At 41.8% G+C, this 25,411-nt stretch overlaps 1 long non-coding RNA gene across 1 annotated transcript in view; it reads left to right on the top strand.

Annotated features, from left to right (window-relative positions):
• LOC309636959 overlaps positions 1–22,967 on the top strand; it is a 59,438-nt gene extending 36,471 nt beyond the window's left edge. The window contains exon 3 of the long non-coding RNA XR_014250330.1: positions 20,005–22,967. This is a non-coding gene — a long non-coding RNA (uncharacterized lncRNA). The remainder of the gene's footprint in view (positions 1–20,004) is intronic.
• The last annotated feature ends 2,444 nt before the right edge of the window (positions 22,968–25,411 follow it).

Below are 25,411 nucleotides of genomic sequence, written 5' to 3'. Positions count from 1 at the left end.
ATCTCCTATTTCCAGAACTGAGCTACTGACGACAAGAAAATATTGCTTATATATAAAAGAGGAGTTATTAGAGTTGACTAGAGCTTGGCCATCCTCTTCTTTCAATTTCCTTGTGTGTCCTGAACCCCACCTCCACAAATTATCTAACTAAGATATTACCTTGCTGAGGACCATCATCTCTTCTGAAATTTTATGGGATTTTGGTATTTGCTAAATATTTAATATGTGCTTGACACTGTGTGAAGTCATTGTCATATGTCGTCTTGTCTAGGCTATAGGCTGAATCTTCACTTGCCCTCATACTCCACATCCAATCCACTGGCAATTCTGTTGGCTCTTCTTTCAAGGTAAATCCATAATCCAACTACTTCTCCATACCTCCACAGCTACTACTTTTGCCAAACCACCCTTGATTCTTACCTGAATTAAAAAAAAAATAGACTTGATTTTTTAGGGCATTTTTACATTCACAGCAAAATTGAGTGGAAGATTCAGAGGTGTCCCCTATACCCTCTGCCTGCCCCTAGCCTCCCGCATTATTAACATCCCTCACCAGAGGGGTACATTTGTGACAATCAGTGAACCTACAATGATACATCATTATCACCCCAAATCCATAGTCTATATTAGAGTTCACTCTTGGTGGTGTATATTCTGTGGATTTTGACAAATGTGTAATGACATGTATGCCATTAGAATATCATACAGAATAATTTCACTGCCCTAAAAAAAATCCTCTGTGCTCCGCCTATTCATCCCTTCCTCCTCCAACTCCTGGCAATCACTGATCATTTTGTTTTCTCCATAGTTTTGCCTTTTCCAGAATGTCATGTAGTTGGATTCATATAGTATGTAGATTTTTCAAGTTGGCTTCTCTCACTTAGTAATATGCATTTAAAGTTCCTCCATGTCTTTTCATGGCTTGATAGAGCATTTCTTTTTAGTGCTAAATAATATTCCATTGTCTGAATGTATCACAGTTTATCCACTCACCTACTGAAGAGCATCTTGGTTGTTTCCAAGTTTTGGCAATTTTGGATAAAGCTGCTCTAAACATCTGTGTGCAGGTTTTTGTGTGAACGTTTTCAACTCCTTTGGGTAAATACCAAGGACCATGATTGTTGGACCATATGTTAAGAGTATGTTTAGCTTTTTAAGAAACTGCCAAACTATCTTCCAGAGTGGCTGAACCATTTTGCATTCCCACCAGCAATGAATGAGAGTTCCAGTTGCTCCACATCCTCAGCAGCATTTGCTGTTGTCAGTATTCTGGATTTTGGCCATTTTAATAGATGTGCAATGGAATCTTATTATTGTTTTAATTTGCATTTCTTTTCTTTTTTATTTATTTAATTAATTTATTTTTGGCTGTGTTGGGTCTTCGTTGCCGCACACGGGCTTTCTCTAGTTGCGATGAGCGGGGGCTACTCTTTGTTGCTGTGTGCGGGCTTCTCATTGTGGTGGCTTCTCTTGTTGTGGAGCACGGGCTCTAGGCACGCTAGCTTCAGTAGTTGTGGCACATGGGCTCAGTAGTTGTGGCTCATGGGCTCTAGAGCGCAGGCTCAGTAACTGTGGTGCACAGGCTTAGTTGCTCCACAGCATGTGGGATCTTCCCAGACCAGGGCTCGAACCCGTGTCCCCTGCATTGGCAGGTGGATTCTTTTTTTTTTTTTTTAATTATTTATTTTATTTATTTACTTTTGGCTGCATTGGGTCTTTGTTGCTGCGCATAGGCTTTTCTCTAGTTGCAGCGAGCAGGGGCTACTCTTTGTTGCGGTGCACGGGCTTCTCATTGCGGTGGCTTCTCTTGCTGCGGAGCACAGGCTCTAGGCACGTGGGCTTCAGTAGTTGTGGCACGTGGGCTCAGTAGTTGTGGCTCGCGGGCTCTAGAGTGCAGGCTCAGTAGTTGTGGCACACGGGCTTAGTTGCTCTGCGGCATGTGGGATCTTCCCGGACCAGGGCTCGAACCCATGTCCTCTGCATTGGCAGGCGGATTCTTAACCACTGTGCCACCAGGGAAGCCCCTGGCAGGTGGATTCTTAACCACTGCACCACCAGGGAAGCCCTTGCATTTCTGTAATGACATATAATATGGATATTGTTTTCATGTGGTCATTGCCCTTCATATGTATCTTTTTTGGGGAGATGTCTGTCAAAGTCTTTGGTCTGTTTTTTAATCTGGTTGTTCATCTTTTTATTGTTGAGTTTTAAGAGCTCTTTGTATATTTTGGATAACAGTCTTTATCAGATACATGTTTTGCAAATATTTTCTCCCAGTGTGTGACTTGTCTTCTCATTCTCTTCACAGTGTCTTTCACAGAGCAGAAGCTTTTAATTTTAATGAAGTCTAGCTAATCAATTATTTCTTTCATGATCATGCCTTTGGTGTTGTATCTAAAAAATCATTGCCAAAGCCAAGATTATCAAGGTTTTCTCCTTTGTTATCTTCTAGGAGTTTTATAGTTTTGCACCTTTTACATTTAGATCTATGATTCATTCTTTCAAGTGTCCTTAGCTACTTATGATCCATTTTGAGATTATCTTTGTGAAAGGTGTAAGGTCTGTGTCTAGATTTTTTTTATTTTTGCATGTGGATGTCCAGTTGTACCAGCATCATTTGTTGAAAAGACTATCTTTTCTCCATTGTGTTGCCTTTGCTCCTTTGTCAAAGAGCAGTTGACTACATTTATGTTGGTCTACTTTTTGGCTCTCGATTCTGTTCTCATATATGTACCTCATATAAATCTTGTACATATTATGTTTGATTTATACCTAATGATTTCATTTTGTGTGGTGCTAACATAAATGGTACTGTATTTATTTATTTATTTTTATTTGGCTGTGTTGGGTTTCAGTTGTGGCACGCGGGATCTTTGTTGCGGCATGTGGGATCTTTCATTGTGGCAAGTGGGCTTCTCTCTAGTTGTGGTGTGCAGGCTCCAGAGCGCGTGGGCTCAGCAGTTGTGGTGCATGGGCTTAGTTGCCCTGTGGCATGTGGGATCTTAGTTCCCTGACCAGGGATTGAACCCGTGTCCCCTGCATTGGAAGGTGAATTCTTAACCACTGGACCACCAGGGAAGTCCCAATGGTATTGTATTTTTAATTTCAAATTCTGCTTGTTCATTGCTATTATATTGGAAAGTTATTGACTTTTGTATATTAACCTTGTATCCTGCAAACTTGCTATAATCCTTTTTTAGTTCCAGGAGTTTTTTGGTTGAATCTTTCCAATTCTCTTTATAGACAATCTTGTCATATATGAACAAAAAGAGTTTTATTTCTTCCTTCCCAATCTGTGTACCTTTTATTTCCTTTTCTTGTCTTATTGCATTAGTTAGGACTTCCAAGAGGATGTTGAAAAGGAATGGTGAGAAGGGATATCCTTGCCTTGTTCCTGATCTTAGTGGGAAAGCTTCCAGTTTCGTACCGTTTATGTATAATATTAACTGTAATTTTTTGCAGATGTTCTTTACCAAATTGAGGAAATTCCCCTCTATTTCTAGTTTGCTGAGAGTTTTTATCATGAATGAGTGTTTCATTGTGTCAAATACTTTTTCCTCATCTATTGATATGGTTATGTGATTTTTTCTTCTTTGGCTTGATGTGATGGATTACATTAACTGATTTTCAAATGTTGAACCAGCCTCCCAAACTTGGGGTGAATCCCACTTGGTCATGGTGTATAATTCTTTCTATACATTGTTGGATTAGCTTTGCTAATATTTTGTTGAGGATTTTTGCACCTATGTTCATGAGAGATACTGGTCTGTAGTTTTCTTATAATGTCTTTGTCTGGTTTTGATATTAGGGTACTGGTAATGCTAGCCTCAAAGAATGAGTTAGGAAGTATTCCCTCTGCTTCTATACTTTGAAAGAGACTGTACAGAATTAGTATAATTTCTTCCTTAAATTTTTAGTAGAATTCACCAGTGAACCCATCTGGGCCTAGTGCTTTCTGTTTTGGAGGATTATTAATTATTGATTCAATTTCTCTAATTTACATAGACCTATTCAGATCGTCTATTTCTTCTTGTATGACTTTTGGCAGACTGTGTCTTTTAAATAATTGGGTCATTTCATCTAGGTTATCAAATTTGTGAGCATAGAGTTGTTCATACTATTCCTTGATTATTCTCTTAATGTCCATGGGATCTGTAGTAATGTTGTCTCTTTCATTTCTTTTTTTAAAAAATTATTTATTTATTTATTTATTTATTTTTTGCTGCATTGGGTCTTTGTTACTGCGCGCGGGCTTTCTCTAGTTGCAGCGAGCGGGGGCTACTCCTTGTTGTGGTGCACGGGCTTCTTATTGCGGTGGCTTCTCTTGTTGCGGAGCACGGGCTCTAGGCACGCGGGCTTCAGTAGTTGTGGCATGCAGGCTCAGTAGTTGCAGCTCACGGGCTCTAGAGCGCAGGCTCAGTAGTTGTGGAGCATGGGCTTAGTTGCTCTGTGGCATGTGGGATCTTCCCAGACCAGGGATCGAACCTGTGTCCCCTGCCTTGGCAGGCAGATTCTTAACCACTGCGCCACCAGGGAAGCCTTCTTTCATTTCTGACATTAGTAATTTATGTCCTCTTTCTTTTTTACTTAGCCCGGTAAAGGCTTATCAATTTTATGTATCTTTTCAAAGAACCAACTTTTGGTTTTGTTGGGTTTTTTTTCTATTGATTACCTATTTCAATTGCATTGATTTCTGCTCTAATTTTTATAGTTTCTTTTCTTCTGCTTACTTTGGATTTAATTTCTCTTCTCCTTCTAGTTTCCTAAGGTGAATGTTCAGATGACTGACTTTTAGATTTTTCTTTTTGTAATATACACATTCAACGCTATCAATTTCCTTCTAATCACTGCTTTTGCTGTATCCCACACATTTTAATAAGTTGTGTTTTCATTTTTATTGAGTAAAATATTTAAAATTTTTTCTTGAAATTTCTTCTTTGATTTATGTGTCATTTAGAAGTGTGTTGTTTAATCTCCAAGTATTTGGGGCTTTTCCAGTTATCTTTCTGTTATTGATTTCTAGTTTAATTCTGCTGTAGTCTAAAAGCAGACATTGTATGATTTCTATTCTTTTAAATTTAATGTGTGTTTTATGGCCCAGAATGTGGTCCATCTTGGTGAATGTTCCATGTGGAATTGAGAAGAATATGCATTCTGCTGTTGTTGGATGAAGCAGCCTATAGATGTAAATTGTATCTGGTTGATTGATGGTCCTATTGAATTCAACTATGTCCTTACTGATTCTCTACCTGCTGGATCTGTTTATTTCTGATAGAGAGGTGTTGGAGTCTCCAACTATAATAGTGGGTTCATCTTTTTCTCCTTGCAGTTCTGTCACTTTCTGCTTCTCATGTTTTGACACTCTATTGTTAGGAGCCTATACATTAAGGATTGATATGTCTTCCTGGAGAATTGGCCTCTTTATCATTATGTAATACTCCTCTTTATCTCTGATAACTTTCCTTGCTCTGAAGTCTTTTCTGTCTGAATTAATACAGCTACTCCTGCTTTCTTTTGATTAGTGTTAACATGATATATCTTTCTCCATCCATTTACTTTTACTCTGTGTTTGTCTTTCTATTTAAAGTAGGTTTCTTGTAGACAACCTGTAGTTGTGTCTTGTTTTTTTTTTTTTTTTAAGATTTATTTATTTATTGATTGATTACTATGTTGGGTCTTCGTTTCTGTGCTAGGGCTTCCTGTAGTTGCGGCAAGAGGGGGCTACTCTTCATCGCGGTGCGCAGGCCTCTCACTATTGTGGCCTCTTTTGTTGCGGAGCACAGGCTCCAGATGCGCAGGCTCAGTAGTTGTGGCTCACGGGCCTAGTTGCTCCGTGGCATGTGGGATCTTCCCAGACCAGGGCGCGAACCCGTGTCCCCTGCATTAGCAGGCAGATTCTCAACCACTGCGCCACCAGGGAAGCCCTGTTTTTTTGATCCACTCTGACAATCTCTGTTTTTTAATTGGTTTATTTAGACCACTGATGTTTAAATTCTAAAGTGATTATTGGTATAGTTGGATTAATAGCTACCATATTTGTTACCGTTTGCTATTCATTGCCCTTGTTCTTTATTCCTGTTTTTGTCTTCTACTCCTTTTCTTCCTTTTGTGGTTTTAACTGAGCATTTTATGTGATTCCATTTTCTCTCCTTTCTTAACATATCAGTTATAATTCCTTTTTTATTCTTTTTAGTCATTACACCAGAGTTTGCAATATATATTTACAGCTAATCCAATTCCACTTTCAAATAACACTATACGACTTCATGGGTAGTGCAAGTACCTTATAATAACAAAATAATCCTATTTCCCCCTTCCTGTCCCTTGTATCATTGCTATCATTCCTTTCACTTATAAGTAAGCATGTGCGCACACACACACACACACGCGTATTGAATACATGGTTACTATTATTATTATTATTATTTAAATTATATATTTATTTATTTATTTATTTATGGCTGCATTGGGTCTTCGTTGCTGCACGTGGGCTTTCTCTAGTTGCGGCAAGCGGGGGCTACTCTTCGTTATGGTGCGTGGGCTTCTCATTGCGGTGGCTTCTCTTGTAGTGAAGCACAGGCTCTAGGTGCACGGGCTTCAGTAGTTGTGGCATGTGGGCTTCAGTAGTTGTGGCTCATGGGCTCTAGAGCGCAGGCTCAGTAGTTGTGGCACACGGACCCAGTTGCTCAGCGGCATGTGGGATCCTCCCAGACCAGGGCTCGAACCCACATCCCCTTCATTGGCAGGCGGACTCCCAACCACTGCGCCACCAAGGAAGTCCCCATGGTTACTATTATTATTTTGAACAGTTCTCTGTTAGCTCAATTAAGAATAATAAAACTAAAAGTTTTTATTATAACTTCACTTGTTCCTTCTCCGTTGCTCTTCTTTTCTTTATGTAAATGAAAGTTTTTGACCTATATAATTTTCCTTCTCTCTGAAGAACTTTTAGCATTTCTTTCAAGGCAAGGCTACTAGCAACAAACTCACTCATTTTTTGTTTGTCTGAGAAAGTCTTTATTTCTTCTTTACTTTTTTATTTATTTATTTATTTATTTATGGCTGTGTTGGGTCTTCGTTTCTGTGCGAGGGCTTTCTCTAGTTGTGGCAAGCGGGGGCCACTCTTCATCGCGGTGCACGGGCCTCTCACTATCACAGCCTCTCTTGTTGCGGAGCACAGGCTCCAGACACACAGGCTCAGTAATTGTGGCTCATGGGCCCAGTTGCTCCACGGCATGTGGGATCTTCCCAGACCAGGGCTCGAACCCATGTCCCCTGCATTGGCAGGCAGATTCTCAACCACTGTGCCACCAGGGAAGCCCTCTACTTTTGAAGGATAATTTCACAGGGGACAGAATTTGACGTTGGTGGTTTCTTTCTCCCAGCACTTTAAATATTTCACCCTGCTCTCTACTTACTTGTATGGTTTCTTAAGAGAAGTCAGATGTATTTCTTTTTTTTAAAATTAATTAATTAATTAATTAATTTATGGCTGTGTTGGGTCTTCGTTTCTGTGTGAGGGCTTCCTCTGGTTGTGGCGAGCGGGGGCCACTCTTCATCGCGGTGCGCGGGCCTCTCATTATCGCAGCCTCTCTTGTTGCGGAGCACAGGCTCCAGATGCGCAGGCTCAGTAATTGTGGCTCACGGGCCTAGTTGCTCTGTGGCATGTGGGATCTTCCCAGACCAGGGCTCGAACCCGTGTCCCCTGCACTGGCAGGAGGATTCTCAGCCACTGCGCCACGGGGGAAGCCCTCTTCTGGCTTCTTTTAAGATTTTTTCCTTTATCTTTGATTTTCTGCATTTTGAATATATGTCTAGGTGTAGTTTTTTTTTTGGAGGCGGGGTGCATTTATCCTGCTTGGTGTCCTCTGAACTTCTTGGATCTTGGTGTCTGACATTAATTTGGGGAAATTCTCGGTCATTTATGCTTCAGATATTTCTTCTGTTTCTTTCTCTCTTTTTTTCTCCTTCTGGTATTCCCATTAAGTGTATGTTATACCTTTTGTAGTTGTCCCACAGTTCTCGGTATTCTTGGGTATTCTGTTCTGTTTTTTTTTTTTTCAGTCTTTTTTCTCTTTACTTTTCAATTTTGGAAGTTTCTATTGAGATAGCCACAGGCTCAGTGACTCTTTCCTCAGCCATGTGCAGTCTATTAATGAGCCCATCAATGGCATTCTTCATTTCCGTTACTGTGTTTTTGACCTCTGGCATTTCTTTTTGAGTCATTCTTTTTATTTATTTATTTATTTATTTATGGCTGCATTGGGTCTTTGTTGCTGTGTGTGGGCTTTCTCTAGTTGTGGCGAGATGGGGCTTCTTTTTGTTGTGCGTGGGCTTCTCATTGCGGTGGCTTCTCTTGTTGGGGAGCATGGGCTCTAGGCTTGCGGGCTTCAGTAGTTGTGGTACGTGGGCTCAGTAGTTGTGGCTCGTGGGCTCTAGAGCACAGGCTCAGTAGCTGTGGCACACGGGCTTAGTTGCTCCGTGGCACGTGGGATCTTCCCAGCCCAGGGATCGAATCCATGTCTCCTGCACTGGCAGGTGGATTCTAAACCACTGCACCACCAGGGAAGTCCATTCTTATAACTCCCATCTCTCTGTTTACATTACCCATCTGTTCTTGCATGCTGTCTACTTCATCCATTAGAACCCGTAGCATATTAATCATAGTTGTCTTGAATTCCCAGTGTGATAATTCCATCATCTCTGCCATCTCTGAGTCCAGTTTTGATGTGTGTTCTGTCTCTTCAAGACAAGTGTTTTTTTGCCTTTTGATATGCCTTATAATTTTTTCTTATCAGAAGGACATGCTATACTGGGTAAAAGGAACTGCAGTAAATAGGCCTTTAGTAATGTAGGGTAAGGTATTGGGGGAAGGAAGCATTCTGTAGTCCCATGATGAGGTTGCAGTCTTCCAGTGAGTCTACCCCTGGACTGTGTATTTCACAAGTGCTTCTCAGCCTCTCCCCCCACACCCCACCCCCAGCTCAGATGGGAGAGGATGAGGAGAGAGGGCTGGAGCTGGGTATTTCCCTTTCTCCATGTGGATTATGCTCTGGAAACTGCCCAATAGTTTAGACTCTTGTAAAATAGTTTCTCTTGAGGGCAAGCCTTGTTAAGAAGAACAGAATGCTCTGGTATATTTCAAAATGGTTCCTTTTCTTTTACCCAAGCCAGAAGCTGGCGGGGTTTTTCTCCAATATTCACCATGAGAACATGATTGAGTCCCTGGAGGTAAAACTCACAAACGTGTGGGCACCTCTCCATGACTGGGTCTCCTGGAGGTTTTAACTCTCAGACTTGGGCACGCTGAGCCTCAAGAAGTTTGTCAATTACAGTTCAGGTTTTCCTGCCCGGGCACTGCTTCCCACAGATGTTTCTGCTCGTGGTCTCTGCTCTAAGTGGTGATTCTATATATTGGCCTGGCTGTCTGTCCAAATTTGTGGGGGCAGCAGTTTGCCTTGAGACCTCACTTCTCTGATGAATCTAAACTGTTTTTTTCAGTTTTTCAGCCTTTTACTTGTTGTTAGGACAAAGTGATAACTCCCAAGCTCCTTACAGCTAGACCAGAAACTAGAAGTCTCACCTGGATTTTTGCTATAGCCTCCTAACTGGTTTCCCTCTTCTGCCCTCACTTAAACATAGCAGCTCAAATAAGACTTTAAAATGTACATCAGAATATGTTACTTTCCTGTTCAAAACCCTTCAGTGGCTCCCCATCTCCTTCAGAGTAAAAGCCAAAGTACTGTACCTACCAGCCCTAGGCATCTGCCCTGTCTTCAACACTTTGCCCTAATCTCCATCTTCTCTCCAGCTATAAGGTCTCCTCCGGCCATCCTGGCTGCCTTGTTGTTCCTTGAACTTTCCATGTGCGCTCTCACCACCAGACCTTTGCACTTGCTGTTCCCTCTGCTTGGAATAATCTTCCCCCAGACACCTGCCTAGCACAGTCCTTTGCTTCTCTCAACTCTTGGTTCAAATGTCACCATCACATCAAGTGTCACCACTGGGTTGTCACCTAATCACGCTATAGATTATAGTAACTCTTCGCCAGTCACCCCAGTGGCTTCCTTCTCTGCTTTATTTTTTCCATAGCATTTATCACTATCTGATATACCATATATTTTACCTTTTTTGGTTCTTTATTTACTTTCTTCTCCCACTAGAAAGTAAAGGCCATGAGGGCAGCAGGGGTTTGTCATCTATATTGTTCACCCTTGTATCATCAGTGCCTAAAATAATACCTGGCATATAATAAGTCCTCAATAAATATTTGTTTAATGGATTATTACTGTACTCACATAGATGAGGCAAGGGATGGGAGTAGAGTTCAAACTCAGGTCTTCATGACTCAAATCTCGTGTTCTGAACGAATATGCTACATTGCCACTGTGTTGAATATTGAATATCTGATGCGTTCTTGCAAATGGCTATTTCCTACACTCTGGCAGTTTTCTATTTCTTGGCTCTCGCTGGAGTTGATTTTTCTGAGTTAATAAGAACTCTCTATGAACTGCATCCTAATATTTCCACAAGATCATTGCATTGCAAAATAGGCTGAAATAAGACTGCCCACTGCATTACCTGCAGAGCTCTCTCTCCTTCATCTCGCTTCACTGCAGCCTGTCTGCCAGCTAAGGTCAGAACTGCACTGCTTCTGGCCAAATGCAATCTTAGGTTAAGTAGTCAATATGACGTGATCTGCAAAGTAAATAAGAAAAATCCAAACGACCAATAACAGTCCCTCAAGTTTGCATGTTTAACAGCCTTCGAAGTGCCTTCAAGCACACTATCATTTTTTTTTTGTAAATTTATTTATTTATTTATTAATGGCTGCGTTGGGTCTTCGTTGCTGCATGCCGGCTTTCTCTAGTTGCAGCGAGTCGGAGCTACTCTTTGTTGTGGTGCATGTGCATCTTATTGTGTTGGCTTCTCTTGTTGCAGAGCATGGGCTCTAGGGCATGCGGGCTTCAGTAGCTGTGGCGCATGGGCTTAGTTGCTCTGTGGCATGTGGGACCTTCCCGGACCAGGGCTCAAACCCGTGTCTCCTGGAGTGGCAGGTGGATTCTTAACCATTGTGCCACCAGGGAAGCCGCACTATCTATTTTGATGCTTATAATGACCTGCTGGATAGATCACTGCCTACCCCATTGCTTAGATGAAGAAAGAGAGGTCACAATTAGTAGCAGTGCTGGGACTAGAATATGGGTCTTCTGATCCAAAAAGCCCCAATTCTCCTGAAACTGAGCTTCCTTTCACTGATTTCAATCCTGCCTATCACGAGCTTTAGTTTACAGTTCTGCCAACTTTTCATACACAGCACGCGGAATCTTGGTAGACAAGTAAATTGTGCAAGTGGGGAGAGACTGGGGGTGTTTTGAACACATGTAGTTTTTGGTTGCCCAACATTCTGCTCCCTTCTTTTGATAAGAGCCCCAATTTCTGTTTTGGACAATTGCTTCTGCTCCAGTCTCAGTTGCGTTGTCAATCAAGGTGGCAAAGGAGAGGGCATTTTACTCAAGCCAAGCCAATCAGATTCAAGGACTTGGGCTCTTAACCAAAATGGCAGAAGGACAGCGTGACATTGTGCAAGAAGCAGCCCTAACAGGATGGTTGATTAGCTTCTATTCCAGGATGTCGTGGCTGTCATTGTTCCCAACTCTTCCAGCCTCATTCTCAGCTGTCTCTTGATTCTGTGAACTGGCCCCACCCTCCCAATACATCCCCTTGCTTAAGTTAGCCAAAGTTTGTTTCTGTTGCTTGCAACCAAAGACTCCTGCCTGGAGTAGGGAAGAATCACAGGGAGGCTAGCCTCCTTCAGCAACACTGGAGCCCTTTTCTGTCAAGATGAGCTGGGGTGAGTGAATGGTCTGTGGTGCTCTTCTTGGTCAGTGGGTCAGTGTGTGCCGGCCTGCTGCCTTCTTTCTTGGGACCTCACAACCTGGATAGATGTGGGACCTGGTAAGGCTCTTAAGAAAATGAAGGGTCAGGTTGAGGAGGATGTGTGTGGAATGGGGCTTTGGGATACCCCTCAAGGACTGGAGAAGGAGAGAACAAGGAAACTCAGGGTGTCTTTACACAGCTGCAGGAGTTGTCCAAGCAGGAAGAATGAGATCCACCTTGGGAAACACCTTTTGCTTTGCTAAGCAAGTTTTGTGAAAGCTGGGCTTCAGTGTCACTCTCAGGCCCCAATTCTCATATTTTAGATGAATGGCAAAGTTATTAGACAATTATGATGGAATGGGGAGTGGTGCTGGTAGGTGAAAGGGAGATTCATTGCTGCCACCCTCAACATACAGAGAACAGAGACTTTTCTCCCAGGTGCCTTCTCCCCACTTGCTGCTTCTCCACTGGTTCTGATACCCACCACACTCCTCCTCTGCTGTGGACAAAGTGTCTGGATATACCACTTCTATCTGATGACAGAGAGCTCTGAGTCCATGTGACTGTATGACTAACTGGATCTGACAGAACCCATCTTGTGATGGGCAACTCTGGATGCAAGATCACTTAATGTCCCATAATCAGATGCTCTGTGTCTACCAGGGCTCAGCAGAACAGTGGTTGCCGGTTTTTGAAGGGGATATACAATTCTCTGTTACAGATGGCATGGCCTTGTTCCGGAACCCCAGGGGTCTAGGTTGTGATTCTTCTTGGGGCTTGCCACAAACTCCACACAGTGTCTTGTCCCGCCATAGATGCCTTGAATACCACGGAGGCAATTGCACCACAGCCTTCACCTGCTGCAGAGCCCTTTCGTGCTCTGGGCCCCACTGAAAGCTGACAGTCTTCCTTGTCACTAAGTAAATTGGTCAGAGCAATGTCCTCAAGTGTAGAACATGTTGTCTCTAGCACCTGAAAAGGCCTGCCAGGTTGTGGGAAGCAGACTCAAAGATGGTCCCCAATGATCCCCGCCCCCGGCACTCACTCCCTTGTGTACTCTCCTCTACTGGTGTATGGAGCAGACCCTGTGGCTTGCTTCTAATGCATAGAAAATGGCAGATATGATGGGATGGCCCTTCCAAGATTAGCATCCAAAAAGGCTGTGGGTTCTGTCTCGGGAGACCCTCTGGTTCTCTCTCTGTCTCTGTCTCCGATCACCAGCTGCTGTGTTATAAGGACACTCAGGATACATGGCAAGGTCCCAAGGCCTATCTGCAATTGCAGGAATGAGCTTAGAAAAGGATCTTCTAGGGCCTGCCAAAGCCATGAGAGTGATCTTGGAAGCAGATGCTCCAGTCTTAGCTGAACCTCGAGATGACTGCAGCCCTGACCAATATCTTGATTTTCAGCCTCATGAGAGTCTCAGGGTCCCATTCTTTCCGATCAGATCCCCAGATCTTTCCAATCAGCTCTGCTAGTGTTGAGAATTCAATCTTCTTATAATTAAGTTCTGGACCTGATCCTCTGCCCTCTGGTACAGGAGCTAAGAGTCTCTTTATATGCTACCTTATATATGCTACCCTCAAGCTTTTACACTTTGCCTTATATTGGTGATTAATCATTCTGGGCCTTTCGTTGTCTTTCTTCAGTGAATCAATCCACTGCCCCTCCCCTAACCCCCAGCAACAGCCATCTCATTCTACAGTCTTTACAAATAGTTCTTACCAGAAGCTCTCAAACACTTGATAAGCTGTACCCCCAGTGCATTAATGTCCAGCTGTGTCCCATCCCAGGTCATCACCAGTGAAAATTTCAGCAGTTGCACCCTAACCACATGCCCGGTGCTCTCACTGTTGACCTACCATTAGTAATGAGGTCCTCGGTGCCAGTCAGCCAGCAAGTGATCCTGTTCCAAAGTCTCATTTTGGGGACTGCTTTCTTAGACCAACCATTGTAGGTCAGGTTTCCTGGGAAACAGACTCTGAAGCAGATATTTGCATGCGTGTAGTCTATTGAGGAGTAGTTTTGGGAACAACACCTGTGAGGGGAAGGAAAGGAAGCTGGACTGGGCAGAGAGAGAAGCTGGGCTCTGGTGCAGTCACAACGGAGGCTCAGTGGACTTTATGGGGAGATCAGAAGCTGGAATGGCCCTTTACAGTTGTCCAGTTAAGGCAAAGAGGCCAGGCGTTTGTACCCACTGTTGACCCCTCACTGGATGCAGGCTGCCCCAGAGAGAGGGCATCATCTTGGGTGGTGCAGCTTCCTTTGATTAAGGGCAATTCCTGGAAGGGACTCAGCGTGAGCAGTCGGCAGCCCGGAGAATACGTATCTCAGCCTTGAGGGGGGACCTGTGTGGCGCATCACCACATCCACTCCAGAGGGTGCTGTTTCTAGCCTCCTTTTACAGATGAGCAAAACTGAGGCACAGCCAGGAAATAACAGAGCCAGAGCCCATGCCCTTAACCTCCATGCTCTGTGCCTTTTTTGAAGGAGGAAGAGGGAGAGAATCCTTCTCCCATTCCTGGGATCACGGCCAGGTCAAGGAACAAGTTAGAAACATAAAATTTGCTTTTGATATTCCCCAATCTCCATTTTGATGCCCTTCTCTCACCTCTTAGAGTGTCTTCCCCACGCCCTGAAGTCACGAGAAGAACATTCCAGGCTTGGGAGTGGAAGAAATGGTGTTGCCTGGGTGGGTGTAGGCATGACCAGTATGGAGCAATTAATAGGCTAATTTGGTTGCAAAAAAAAAAAAAGTTTGTAAAGGCAGATAGAGAAGGATAAAGTGGGAGAGCGAGGCTAAATTCGAACTAGAGGTCTTGATAGTCAAGCTAAGGAATTTGTACACAGTGGCAAAGGAGTGGAGGGTTCTGAGCAGAGCGGGTGGGTGAGAATGATGTGTGCAAAGGGTTGTCTGAGGAAGATTTAATGTGTCCCTGGGGCCAAGGATGAACTGGCAGAAACAAAGACTAGAGGAATGGAAATCTGTTACGAGGCTGTTGCCAACAGTCCAAGAGGGCAGAGGAAGCAGAGAGAAAGAGAGAGAGAAGGGAAAAGAAAGAGTGGTGGGACAGGCATTATGAAGGCAGCATGTCAGGAATCTATGTATATATTAAAGACAATCTTAGAAGGTATCAACAACAGGACTTCAAGGATGCTAATTAAGCAAAGGGTCCTATAGCAAAGCTCCATAAAGATGAAACCTCTCAAGGGCTTTCCACGGAAAAGGCCACAGAAATTGTTTTGCCACAGTAAAAGTCTGAGTATCCACATGGCAACTAACCCTAAGAGTACAGGAGGCACATGGGCACACGCGTGTATTTGTCGATCTAGGTAAAGATTTTATTTAACAACACTGATAGGGTGCTTGCTGTGTGCTAGGTGCTGTTCTTTTTATGAATATATACTCACTGAATCATTTGTTGTCATTACAATTCTGTGTTGGTGCTATTATTATCTCCATTTACAGATGATAAAACTGAGGTACAGGGAGGTTAAGTAATTTGCCCAAACTTACCCAGTAAGTGGAGGAATCTGGATTCAAACCCAGACAATGCCTCCACATTCCGTTATGTTAACCACTGTACTCTGCTCATGACACTTTGGGATTAACCATGATAAAAATTAAAGTGGGGATAAAAAAGATAATCACCAACTTACTGATATGTCCAACGGGGCTTTAAAAATTCCCATGATTTCTCATTTTTATTTTAAAGGTGACTGCTTCCCCACTTTTATCCTGTGACCTCATCTTACCTTCTCCCTCAGATCTTTAATTCATAAATACCTTTGGGGAAGCCACGCCCATTACCATGTCTCAGGTTAGATCATGAGTCAGAACAGGCTGAACTAATCTCGTGTATCGGCAGTGACAGAAATGGTATAGCATCCTTAGCTTAATTGCAATAGTCATTTATTCTTTCATTAGGTGCTTCATTCAGTTGTACAGGAAACAACTATCCAATACTTATTCTGTACAGGCACTGGGCTGAATATTATAAACATGAAGATGAATAAGGCTTGGCCCCTACCCTTGAGGGGCTGTAGTCTTCTTCTATTGCCTCCCCAAGACCCCTAACCCAGAATTCTAAGAGCAACCAACAGTCAGGGATGCAGAAGAACATTCCATGGTTGTTGGAAACAGTTAGGGGGTGGGAGTTTGGTGGATGGGTATAAGGAAACTGGAGCAGTTATTCTATAATGGGAAATGATAGCCAGTTCAACACCTTGTCTGGATACCCTTCTTTTCAGCCTGAAAAAATGCTTATCAGCTATTTTTTCCACACTCTTGGAAGAAGATCAGGCGGCCCTATTTTACTGATATTTTTATATATCAATGGCTTGCGCAATGTGGCTAGAACTCTCTGTCCTCCAATTTCATCAACTTCATTTCTATCTTTTAAAAAATGTTTGATAGATAAAAGAATATATACAATGTATATCTAAGTACAAAGCATAATAATGAACATTTGTAAACCACCCAACTTAATAACATTTCCAATTCTGTTAGCTACTGCGAACTCCCTAATCCAACCCTCTGCCTACTCCCCAGAGATAACTTCTGGCCTGAATTTTGTGTTTATTGTTCCTTTGATTTTTAGGGTAGTCCTATCACATGCATGGATCCCTAAACAATATTGTGTTTACTTTTGCTTGATTTTTTAGCTTTTTAAAAATAGTTTTGTTCAGTATAGAATCAACTGTGACTTGCTTTGTCCACTCCACATTGTATTTCTAAGATTCATCCAAACTGCTCCATGTGGCTGTACTTCATTTTCACAGCTGTTTATTAATTCATTCAATAAACATTGATTGAGCCCCAGTAATATTGTATTAGGTGAATATATCACAATTTATTCATTTAGCTTCCTATTGATGGATGTTTGGGTTGTTTTCCTTTTTTTTTTTTAACGAATAAATGCTGCTGGAACATTCTCTTACATGGCTCCTGACACACATGTGCAAGAATTTCTCAAGAGCACTGGCTTTCCTACTGGGATTCATGATTTGTAGTGGCCTGTGAAATCAATTTAGTAGATTCAACCAGGATTTAAAAAAAATATGAAACAGAGCAGTAACTACCTTAGTGCATTTCCTGTGGAAATGGTTAAGTATTGTTTTGTGAAACTTTTGTTTCAGTTATGTTTATGTGTCCTGGGCTGTGATGTGAAGAGTTTTTCTTATCATGGGTCTTAGAAAAGTCTGGAAGCCCTTGCTCCAGGGTGGTGCTTCTTGAACTATCTGTGGGTAGATTTAGAAAAATTTCCAATCTGTCACAGATTATTTTTGTAAAATACCATAAAAATGAATTACTTGGAAAATGAGATTATTAAAAATTCAAAGACATACAAACAGAAAGCCCAGTTTTAAATGTTATATTCAACAGACATAAATTATATTTCAATAAATATAGTAGGGCAATTATTCACAATAGACAAAGGGCAGAAGCAACCCAGGTGTCCATCAATGGATGAATGATAAATAGAAGGTGGTATATAGATTCAATGGAATATTATTCAGCCTTAAAAAGGAAAGCATTTCTGACACATGCTACAATGTGGGTGAAACTTGAGGACGTTATGCTAAAGAGAAATAGGGCAGTCACAAAAGGACAAATACCGTATGATATTCCACTCGTATGAGATGCCTAGAGCAGTCAAATTCATAGAGCCAGAAAAAATGGTTGCCAGGAGTTGGGGGTGCAGGAGGAATAGGGAGTTATTGTTTAGTGGGTATGGAATTTTAGTTTGGAAAGATGAAAAAAAAAGTTCTAGATATGGATGGTGGTGATGGTTGCACAACAGTGTGAACATACTTTTAATGCCACTGAACTGTACACTTAAAAATGATTAAAATGGTCAAATTTTATGTTATGTATATTTTACCATGATAAAAAGTCTAAAAAATTAAAAATAAATATAGTATGGCAGTGTCAAGTTGCTATCAAATTTTCTTAATCCTTACTGTCAATTTTTGTACTTGTCTCAAGGTGGCTGGCTTGTATCAGATCATTCCTTCACATACTGGCACCAGTCTGTGGACTGTACTTTGAGTGGCAATGTTCCAGGGTATAAACCTAAGAACAGATAAGCTGACATACAGGCTACACACATGCTCACCTTTACAAGATAATCCCAAATTGTTTTCTAAAGAGGGAAATAATTTCCACTCCCACCAGCAGGTGTATTAAGAGTTTCCTGTGTGCCTCATCCTTGCCAATGCTTAGTATTGTCAGAATTCTTAATGTTTGCCAATCTGGTAAGTATAAAATAGTATCTCATTTTGGTCTTAATTTGCATTTCCCTGATTATTAAGAAATTCGAGCATCTTTTTATGTTTATTGACAAGTTGTGTTTTTTCTTATTGAAATTCCTGTTTAAGTCTTTTGCTCATTTTTTTTCTATTGAGTTGTTGGTATTATGATTATTGATTGGTAGGAGTTTTAGCCAACAAATATTTATTGAGTACCTGCTATGTGCCAGGCACTTTTCTATATGCTGGGAATAAGGCAGTGAACAAAATAGATCAAAATTCCTTGTCTCATTTAGGAGTTTATAGTCTACTGAGGAGGGGGGTGGAAGGCAATCAAATCATTTAGTTACATGTATAGTATGTATGGTAATGATAAATGTTATAGCTAAAAATAAGGCAGGAAAGGGCAATAGGCAGGGAGTGGTGGTGAACTTGCAATTTTTTAAACAGGGGACAGGGAAGGTTTTATGAAAAACATGACATTTGAGCAAGGTTCTGAAGGAGACCAGGAAAGGAACGTGCAGACAGCTATAGGAAAATTTTCTTATGTATTCACTTGTCAGTTATATGCATTACAGATATCTTGTCCTACTTTGTGGCTTGCCTTCTCACTTTCTTTAAGATACAGTTTGATGAAAGACGTTCTTATTTTTAATATAGTCTAATATATCAATCTTTTATTTTGCAGTTGGTACATTTTGTACCTTGTATAAGAAATCCTTCTCTCTCCTGATATGATAAATTGTTCTATATTTTCTTCTAAAAATTTTAAAGTGTTGCCTTGTACATTTTGCTTTTTTTTAAAGACTTTTAAAAAAATTATTTATTTATTTATTTATTTTGTCTGTGCTGGGTCTTAGTTGTGGCACACGGGATCTTTTTTTTTAGTTGCAGTGTGTGGACTTCTTAGCTGCGGCATGCGAACTCTTAGTTGCAGCATGCATATGGGATCTAGTTCCCTGACCAGGTGTTGAACCCAGGCCCCCTGCACTGGGAGTGTGGAGTCTTGGACCACCAGGGAAGTCCCTACATTTTGCTTTTAATTCATGCAGAATTTACTTTTGGATATAGTGTGAGGTAGGAATCCATCTTTTTTTCCCCCATGTAAATTACAAATTGTGTACCATATACTGGATAATCTCTCCTTTCTCTGGTGGTCTGCTGTGCCATCTCTGTCATAAATCTGGATTCCATATACGTGTAGTTCTGCTTTGGGGCATTCTATTCAATTCCATCGGTCAATTTATCTGTCCCTGTACGTATATCATACTATATTACTTACTAGGGCTTTGTAGTATGTTTTATATATAGTAGAGAAAGTCCTTACACCTTATTCTTTTTTTCAGGAATGTCTTGGCTTCTTTTAGGACTCTTCCCTTCCATATAAATTTTAGAATTAGTTTGTCAAATTACTTAAAAAGCCCTCTTGAGAAAAGGACTTGAGTTGAGTTGACTCTATAGATCAATTTGAAGAGAGTTGATGTTATTTTCATATTATGACTTTTTATCCATGAATGTGGCTCATCTCTCCATTTACTTGTCTTATGTAATGTCTTTCAATAAAGTTAATTTTTTTCTTTTTAAAGGTCTTCCACACCTTACATCATGTTTATTCCTAAGTACCTTAATTTTGGTTGCTATAAAAACTGACATCTTTTAAAATTAAGCTTTCTGTTTATTGGTGGAGGGTAGAAATGCAATCAATTTATATTATTCACCCACCTTGTTAAACTTTTAAAAATTAATTCTAGCAATTTCTAGTCTGTTGTGTTTTCTAAATAAGCAATTATATTATCTATAAAGATATCAGTCTTATTTCTTCCTTTCCAAAACTTATACATTTTATTTCTTTTTTATTATTACACTGGATAGGACTTCAAGTACAATGCTGGAAAGAAGAGTTGATGGGGACATTTTTGTCTTGTTCCTGATTTTAAAGCAATGCTTCAAATCTTTCACCTTGAAGAATGATGTTTGCTGTAATTATTTGATAAAAGCTCTTTATCAGGTAGGACATTTCATTATGAATTGGTGGTAAATTTTAGCAAATATTTTTTTCTACACTTGTTTTGATAACCATATGGTTTTTCTCCTTTATCCATTAATATGGTGAATTATATTAATAGCTTTTCTAATGTTAAATCACTATTGTATTCCTAGGATCAACCCAACTTGACCACAATACATTATCTTTTTTATACACTGCTGAATTCAATTTCTAGGATTTTTGCATCTAGGTGAAGAAATGAGATTGGCCTCTAATTTTCTTGACCAATTTAATTTCTTTATATTCCTCCAACAGATTTGTCACTGTAGCTAAGCACAGGTCAATTATCTCCAATTTAGAAGGCCCTTCCTACCACTGCTGGCTACTAAATAGCCTTTCCATTCTGGCTTTCTCTCCTAACATCAATGCATTGATGCCTGGGTACCAGCCACAGTAGAGACCAAACACCCCCCTGGAGGTCAGTGGCAGGCCTGAAGAAGCCAAACCCTTGGAGGTCTGGCTGATTGTCAATCCACATCCCTGCTCTCCTACTCAAAACTCACTTTGTCTAAGAAGCTCTTCTCGATTACCAGCCTCTGATCTACTTTGAGGGCAGGGACCATGTGTTTTCCGTCTTTGTATCCCCAGGGTCCAGCAGAGTGTGTGCACACAGAAGTTGCTCATAAATGTTTGGGAAACTGAGTTTACCCGCGCCCATTCTGAGCGCTTCCTGGCTCAGGTGACCCTGATTTAAATTTTTTTTTTTTTTCAAAATAGTCTTGAGCTTTTTTTGCACGCATTACAGGCATAGGCTCTGTCTCACAAGACAGACAGTGGTTATTTTGTAGATGAGAATTGTGTCTACTGAGGAATTTCTTTTGACTTTCCAACTGCAGAGTCTGCCCTTCACTGACCCAGAGTCTTGTCCATCTGTGTTTTCATCCACATCCTTCCTCACAGACTGGAAACTCTAGGTAGGCTTCGTTCTTTAAGGTTTCCAGGAGGGCATGTCCTCCGTGCTTTCATGCCATAACTTTGCCCATGACCTTTTCCTAGCCTGCCCTCTCTCCAACCCCTCTTCTCCAAATGAACTCCTTCACTGTTTTTTCCCTTGTACTCAAAGGTCAAATCCTCAGTGAAGCCCCTCCCTACTCTCCTCCTTCCCTTCCTCTCCCCTTGGAGTCATTCTTTCATCCTCTGTGCTCTTCAGATGTTGGATACACGTGCCTGTTGGAAAAAACAACAACAACAACAAAACCCACTTTCTTTTAAACCCTGAAATACTTCAGTGTATATTTCCTAAGATCAGGATATTCTCTTACAGAGCTTACAGTACAGTCGTCAAAATCAGGATATTTATCGTGGATACAAATACATCTTCGAATCCACAGTTCATTTTAAAATTTCATCCATTATCCCTTTCTTTAACTTGATTGTAACAATTGTCACATTGTTTTATAGATGTTTGTTCACATTTTTCTGTATCCTGTGTGATCACATGCACACAATCACACCCCAAGGGTCTGGGCTTGTATCTTTTATCTTTGATTCCAGTAAGGTGACTTGTAAGGAAGTTTTGTCTTGTGTGTGTTTAATTAATTACCGCAGTTATATGACTTGTCTTTGGTTCCTCTAGTCTTCCCAGTCTGGCCCTCCCCTCCTCACTCTGGCTTGTGCTTCCTCATTCTATGGGCCCACGCCCTCCTCGTCTCTCCATCTTTCTCTCTGTCTCTGTCTCTCTCTCTCAAAAACCCTTACACTAACGTCATTCTGAGCCTTCATCTATACTAAGTAGTAAATGACTCATGGTGGCTTGCAGTGTCCTTCTTCCCAGCGGTAGATACTGAGGGACAAAAAAAATAAAATGAATAGTACGCCTCTCCTGTCCTCAATGACCTGCATTTCTAGTGTCCTGTGTATTTTGGTTTCTTCCCCAAAGGCCAGCACCGTGGCTTGCCCACCGCTGATGCTTGCTGGCTCCTGGTTTGGTGAATGGATGTAAGCATGAAAAGATGGCTCCCGAGATGGAGAGCCCGGGGTCCAGCACTCTCTAGCCAGGCCACTTGGCCACATAATCGATGGCTGGACCTGATGTTCCAAACCAGGGTTATTATATTACTTCTCTTTAGCTTATTGAAAGCCAACAGGCTGTTCTGAGAAGCATGTCAGACTAAAAACTTGGAGTGCTCGTTTTATGAGGGAAAAAAAAAATCACTAAGAGACTGAGGAGAGAAATTGAAAAAGGACTGAAATTCACCTCTTGGGGGTTGTCACTATTTTAAAATGCTTGACTTTGTAACTGGTGTCATTTATCCCTTAAACTCTTGGAGCTCCGTGGGGGAGAAAATACTGCAGAATTTGTAGACAGATTACCCTGCCCTCAGTAAGCTTGTGATTTATGCCATGGGCCTTACTTAGCTCCTAGCTTGCCCCCGCCGTGTCCCATTGCTCACTGTGTCTTTCCATTCTTCGCATTGTTCTTATGTTTATTTAATTGCACTGTTGATGACAAACCTTTGTGGAGCGCCAATAATATGCACGACAATGTAAGAAACGGGGGAATTAGGTCCCAGAGGGCTTATAATACAAACTTGACTAGGTTTCTCTGTTTTTCCGTCTCTCCGTTGCTTTTTGTTTTTTCCTTGGTGTTCAGTGCGTTCACAAGAGGCACCACCCTTCACCTGCTCCCCCCACACCTCTAAGTACTAGCCTCTTCCCAAACCCACATTTGCCCCTTTGGCTTTCTGTCCTGCCTGCACCCTCTTCCTCAGTGAGGCGTTTCTGGACAAGAACTCATTCTTCACAGGTTGGGCCAAATGGTTTTATCGCAGTGGAAAGGAGGCAGAATCCCTGGAAAAGACTGAGGTCACGTCTCAGCCCAGAGGGACGCTGTTCCCTCCTGTGCCTTATCTGATGCTTTGTCCAATCTCGTTGGTGTCTCAACCCCCCTGGGGTTCTGGCTGCTTCCCTCTCCCCCCCCCCCCCCACCGAGGTGATTTTTCACAGTGAGTCCACGTGTCCCTGACTTTCAGCTTCTAGCTCTTTCTCAATTCTAGCCATTGTTTCACTTTTAAATGTACATTAAATAGCCCATCTTTCTTTGATTCTTTTCACCTTGCTGGTGTTTGTAGATGGAATGAACGTCCTTGATTTATGAGTTAGCCAAGCTGTGCGTAATTATTTCTTCATCTTTACTCATGGATTCTTCCATCCCTTAATCACTCTTGTTTTTCCCTAAACTGTCACTTTCTCTACATTTGTCTGGTAATGGGGCAGCTGCTTCCGTGTCCAGTTCCTGTTCTCAGCGTCTGAAGAGGGCAGTTAATGTGCTCAGGACCCGCCCCTGCTCCTTCGCATTATGAATCAGCTTGTTGCTGATTGTTCAGCACTTAACACTTTCATAATTTCACCCACTGTGTTTATTGAAAGTGCATCCACCATGGAATAGCATCGTTCACCTCCCTCTCCCTTTCTCTCTCTCTCACTTGTGGATGGAAGGGTTGTTCCTGATCTGTGAATGTATTTACTCACTGTTGCTTCTGAATAAGGCCCTACACCTACTTCAATTTTAGATGCTTTTCTGAATCTCCGATTGTGTTGGGAAATCTGGAATAGACATGAGGTGGAGGAGGGGACTCTGGATCTAGTTTCATGCAGGCTGGGTTGAAATCCCAGCCTTCCCTCTCCCCCTTCCTAGCTGAGTGACCTTGGGCAAGTCCCTTAACCGCTAGAAGCCCTGCTTTCCTGATCCATCAGATGGAAATACTATCACCCGCTCCCCAGTGTTACTGTAAGGATGAGACGAAATGACTCATTTGAGCACAGCACGGGGCAGGTACTCAGTTTATATGCATTTTTTTTTCTGTTCATGCACTTGGCTCCTTCTCCAGGTGATTCCCAGACTTCAGGGGTTTGTAGACTAGGAAAATCTCAAAATACATTTTGATGAGCATGAAGTTGGCAAACTTTTTCTTTGGCCAACTTTTTCTTTTGCCGAGAAAGAACGGTATAAAAAAAACCAACACAACTGACCTCCATCTCTTGTCACTAAATTTCATAAAAGAATATTTGAAAACAAAAAATAAAGAGGACATCATTTAAGAATTAAAAATGGAATACATGTAGCTTACGAAAACCTCTCTGCATTGTTCTTATTTATCTTATCTCACTAGGGATGGGTGGAAACTTGGTTCACAGATCAGCATTTGGGAACTCTTGCCCTCACTGACAACTGAGAAGGGCTTTCCAGATGCGCCTTTCCTTGCTGTGGACACCTTGCCCTGAGGTGGGGACGGGGTAGGCGGAGGGTGAGGGAGCAGCGCGTTTTTCCGTGTTAAGTTTAAAGAACTGCTGAGGTGTGATTTCTGAGTCCGGGGACCTGGGGACGATTAGAGAGCAAATGTGAGAAGCTGATGTGCACAGTATAAAGTATGTGAAGAGAGCAGAAGCAGAACGCTTCATGTCTGAGTTCCAGGTAAAATAACGGCTGTATCTGCATTTGAGTTTTTTGTTTGTTTTTTTGTAAGACACAAGCAAACAATCAAAACTTGCCACGTCCGTCTGTAGCTGAAGGGTGTTTGGGCTCATGATGATTTCACTCTGACCCTCTTCCGAATCACTTGTGGTTTTTCAGACACACACACCCACAAGTATACTTTGGGGTTGAAACATTCCATATCTGGTCTAGGTGCAGAGGTGAATTGTTTTTGGGAAGTTTGAGCTAACTCTGCTCATCTGGTTTCGCTTAGGGGAGTGTGGAAAAATCCTTGTTCCTTCCTAGGAGAAAAAAATCACACAATACACAGATACACACAAACACACGCATCATCTAGGATCTTTTAAAGTCAGGTTAACTCATACCTGGGTGGGGAACATTGGCTAGATAGGAAATCTTAGTGGACAACAATTGATCTGGTGTCTGGAAGCAGGCACAGAGCAGGCCTACACCGTGTCTGTGTCCTGTGGGAGCATAGCGCCCTGGGCTGGAAGACTGCACTGGAGCCCTTGCAGAGAAAGAATCACGAACACCTACTGTGTGCTGGGTACTCTGCAAAGCACCTCATTTATGTTGTCTTGTCTGACCCTCACATAACCCTTGGAGCTAAGCATTGTTAGAAGGCCCATTTTACAGATGAGAAAACTGAGGCTTACACAACTTTGGGCAAAAGTTGTCCAAAGTCACACCAGAGCTGGTCAGTGCTAGAGCTGAGATACACATGCAGGCCTTTCTGACTGACATTTCAACTACCAGGATGTTTAGCTCCTAAAATCTTAGGTCTGACAGACTTGAAC

The sequence above is a fragment of the Balaenoptera physalus genome, assembly GCF_965194825.1.
Source record: "Balaenoptera physalus genome assembly, chromosome: 10".
Classification (NCBI taxonomy): Eukaryota; Metazoa; Chordata; class Mammalia; order Artiodactyla; family Balaenopteridae; genus Balaenoptera; species Balaenoptera physalus.
This window is presented reverse-complemented; position numbering and strand designations above follow the sequence as displayed.